Raw genomic sequence first — 4,435 nt, forward strand, 5'->3', positions numbered from 1 at the left:
GTTCTCTTTCTCAACTATTTAACGTTCTAAAACTAAATGTTTACCTGGATACTCGCCAAGACGGGCATCGTGACATAATTTTGTATGTATTTGAACGTTTTAGCGCAGTTAGCCACTCATTTTGGTATTTGTGGCTCACAAGCTGTTTGAGACTGAGCTTGTGCGCTCCACTAATATAGATCAGTGGTGGTCCGCGCTTTTGGTGTAAGCGCGAAACCTGCGGGAATGACTAAAATAATGCGCAATACAAGCACTATTTAACCGGAGCGAATAAGACGTGTGTGTGAGAGAGAAAGGGTTGTCGGAGAGAAGAGAGCGAGAATGCGCGGCTGACGTTATTGCCTGTGCTGCTGGTAACGAACTGACCACCGATCCGGGCCGATCATGAGGAAAATCGTCCGATTCCGATCCCTGGCCGATTGATCGGTGCATCTCTAGTCACAAGCTTCTGATCGGATTGAATCTTTTGACATGAGCACACTGCATGAATATACAGAGTTTCCCACTGTTGTCGGATACTGTTTTAAAAAGCACACTTGACTATCTACTTTGGGTCCTAATCAGGCGACGACCAGCACATGAACTGTTGTGCGGTGCTGCTTACTTTAGAAAGCAGTAAAAGTGCCCCTTCCCGCACCCAAAACCAGTCGTGTGTTGATGAGAGTCTTAAACAAGGACTGGTGGGACGTTGTCCTGCTCCACTTCACAGACGCTGAGTGAAAGGGGAGTTTTATAATGACTGGACACTCATTTATGACACTTTATTTACCAAAGACAGCTCATTCCGTGCGTCATATGTCATTATGCTATTTTTACGTCACAGCCATAGACTGTATAAAAACATGGACGTAGTGTCCGTGACGTCACCCGTAGATTTCCGAAGAGCGTTTTTGAAGCCTAAAGTAGGCGGAGCCGACCGTCGCCATCTTGGCAGCACGTCACCGCGCGTCACTCCTGGATAATCGAAAATGGGCAAAGAGGCGGGAGCTGGATGCTGAAACCACGCCCACCTAGCTCGACGGGGGGGACAGCAGGGGACATGATGAGTTATAAAAAAATTCACCCCCCTCACAGTTGTCATGAAGGGCAAAATTAGCTATATAGACCAAAATAATTTTTTGAACCAGGCTGTAAACATGTTTTTTTCTGCTGTAAAGTTGGGCATTTTAACATGGGGAGTCTATGGGATTGACTCCCTTTTGCAGCCAGCCTCTAGCGGCCAGTTGACGAATTACAGTTTAAGTCACTTCCGTGTTGGCTTCACGAGAGAGAGCGGGAGGTTGCCGCTTGGTCACAGCACATGCGCAGTATTTTCTTGTTTCGGTTTTCAATCCGATCAAGTGTTTACATGTCCTCTCGCTCGGATTACAAAAGGAATAAACCACCCCTTACAATCTGATCGAAATTTTTATCAGATCTGGCCAATTCAATCTGATTGACGTGGTTACATGTGACTTTTTTATCCTATTACGATCGGATTAGTAGGGTCCATGTAAATGCAGCTACTGTTTCCGCGGGTTGTTTTTCATGTCTGCGGGTTTAAGTGACCACAATAACGTGATATTTAGCCCCTAAAATGCGATTTTTTTACCAGGGGACCCCCCTCGAAACGTGATTGGGCTAGTTCTGAGTAGCAATTGGGTGGGTTTTGTTGTGAAAACCTGGAAACCCTGAAAACAACTCTGAACCCCATTGACTTTATGCACTATGTACTTATGCACTATGTACTTATACACTATGTACTTATGCACTATGTACTCAACCATGCAGAGTATGAATTATATAAGATTATTCTGTCATTCATAATCGGAGTCTGATAGCCCCTCCCCCTTCGCTACATAATTAAAGCTGCGACAGTTGAGTGCATGAAGTGTCCAACATGCCACACTTTGTTTTTTCGGTTATTTAAGTGCATCATCCGGGTATTTAAAGTGCACTTTTCATAAGTACGCGATTTGGGACGCACCTATACAGCTTTGGAACAATATGAGGGTAAGTAAATGACAGAATTGAATTAAAATTTTGGGTGAACTATCCCTTTAAATACAGCATATACAGTAAACTATGGGACAGGGTCATGTGGCATAAAACACTAAATTGAAAGTATCCTTTAAATATAAATTTAATTCCTGTCCTTGAAATTTGAATGTAATGAAGTATAAATAAAATGAACTGAAATTCAAAGAACTTCATATAATTGTCATTTTTAACAACGAAAGCAAAGTCTCCAAGGAAAATGTAAACATTTGAAAAACATTTAAGTTTAAAGGACTATAGAAAAACACACAGACAGGCAGTAACAGTCAGTGGATGACCATTAGTATTAGTTATGCCTAATCATGTGATGCCAACAGTCTTATGTGGTTGTGGCCTTCCTCTCGGCCACCTGCTCCAGCCATAAGCCTGGATCTGAGCTGCCAATATAATGGCCAGGGTGGTGATACTTTAAGGGGAGTTGGATACCCCATCACAATCTTGGGTGAAGCACTGTTGCTGTAGAGTGGACTAAGATGTCTCATTAAGCCCATTGTGGACAATTGTGGCACCAGTGTGTCAGGAAACGAAGACCAACAAGATAAAAACAGCAGTAACACGCCTCACTGAGGCTTTTTTTTTTTTTTACCAAAAAAAGTGTCAGCAAAACAAGCTGGATTCATGGCTGCTGTGATGGGTCTTAATTAGCAGCAGCCGTGCCTCACAGCTGTGCTTTGCTATCATGCCCATCCACTAAGTGACACGCTGCTGTTGCCCGGACCTTGGAGGGCTGGTCGGTGATAATTTGATGGGAGGTGAATTCTCAGTCACACAATATATACCACATCACAACAGAATAGATGAAAAGGTATTAACGAAACAGCGCTTCTTTATTAGCGCTTAGAAATATGCTCAGTATGCCAAGCCAAATAGCAAAAATTACATAATTTATTTTCTTTTTTATTTTATTTTCTTTTTAATTAAATATATACAGCGGGTAAAATAAGTATTGAACACACCACCATTTTTCTCAGTAAATATATTTCTAAAGGTGCTGTTGACATGAAATTTTCACCAGATGTCGGTAACAACCCAAGTAATCCATACATACAAAGAAAGCAAAACAAATAAGTTCAGAAATTAAGTTCTGTGTAATAAAGTAGAATGACATAGGGAAAAAGTATTGAACACATGATGAAAGGGAGGTGCAAAAAGGCATGGAAAGCCAAGACACCAGCTGAAATCTATCAGTAAATAGACAGCAATCCTGCCCCTAGTCAGGATAGCCCCTAGCCTGGAAATTAATATTAGCTGGTTTAGTCCCAACAGATGGCCTATAAAAAGGTGTCTCATGACCAACGTGTCAGATAAGAAACATTTCATGATGGGTAAAAGCAAAGAGCTTTCTCAAGACCTTCACAACCTTATTGTTGCAAAACATACTGATGGCATTGATTACAGAAGGATTTCTATACTTCTGAATGTTTCAGTGAACACTGTTGGGTCCATAATCCGGAAGTGAAAAGAACATAATTTCACCATAAACCGTCCACGACCAGGTGCTCCTCGCAAGATTTCTGACAGAGCAGTGAATTAAATTATCAGAAGAGCTGTCCAAGAGCCAAGGGTCACTTGTGGAGAGCTTCAGAAAGACCTGGAATTAGCATGTACAATTGTTTGCAAATACTACTGTTCCAAATATTCAGTATGTTGCTAAAAATTAAAATATATTGCATTCAGTGGAAAAAAAGTTTTAGTTTTTTTTACCCAGACATTTAAAAATAACACATTTTAGAGCTGTAACAAAAATACCGTGATACCATGATATTTTTGCTTAAGGTTATCATACCGTCAAAATCTCATACCGGCCCATGCCTAATTTCAACAAATGACAAGCAAAATCAAATCCTTAGGAGCTTGTGAACAGTTTTGTAGCATTTTAAAATGCTGGTTTAATGTACTAAGACAGTGATGCTAAAAGACATGCAGGTGAGCCAGAATATTAACGCGACATGTTTAAACGTTAAGCGTTTTCCTCCCTTTAGAAAACCGTAATGTAGAAAGCGCTTATGGATTAAGACAGTGATATTTAAAGGGTTAGTTCACCCAAAAATGAAATTAGCCCATAAATTACTCACCCTCAAGTCATCCTAGGTGTATATGACTTTCTTCCTTCAGACAAAACCAGTCGGAGTTATATTAAAAATTGTCTTTGATCTTTCAAGCTGTTTGGGGGGCGCGGAGCTATAACAAGGGGGACACGGCAAGGCTGAGGGATAGTGTACAGTCAGCAGATTATTTTGCAAAAGAAACCTCTGCAGAGTGATAAAGACTACACTACGTAATTTTCCCACTTATCATGCGGCCACTTGTCTGATAAGTAAATAATTGAGCGCAAAATATTAATTTGACATTTTAATTACCTCAACATGATTCGCAGTACCCGCTTGAGCGCTCCGTT

General features: G+C 40.9%; 1 protein-coding gene across 1 annotated transcript in view; it reads right to left on the minus strand.

Annotated features, from left to right (window-relative positions):
• ambra1a (autophagy/beclin-1 regulator 1a) overlaps nt 1-4,435 on the minus strand; it is an 81,521-nt gene that overhangs the window by 17,049 nt on the left and 60,037 nt on the right. The gene's annotated exons all lie outside the window — the stretch shown is intronic.

Source organism: Sinocyclocheilus rhinocerous, unplaced genomic scaffold, assembly GCF_001515625.1.
Source record: "Sinocyclocheilus rhinocerous isolate Xijiao unplaced genomic scaffold, SAMN03320098_v1.1 scaffold1115, whole genome shotgun sequence".
Taxonomy (NCBI): Eukaryota; Metazoa; Chordata; class Actinopteri; order Cypriniformes; family Cyprinidae; genus Sinocyclocheilus; species Sinocyclocheilus rhinocerous.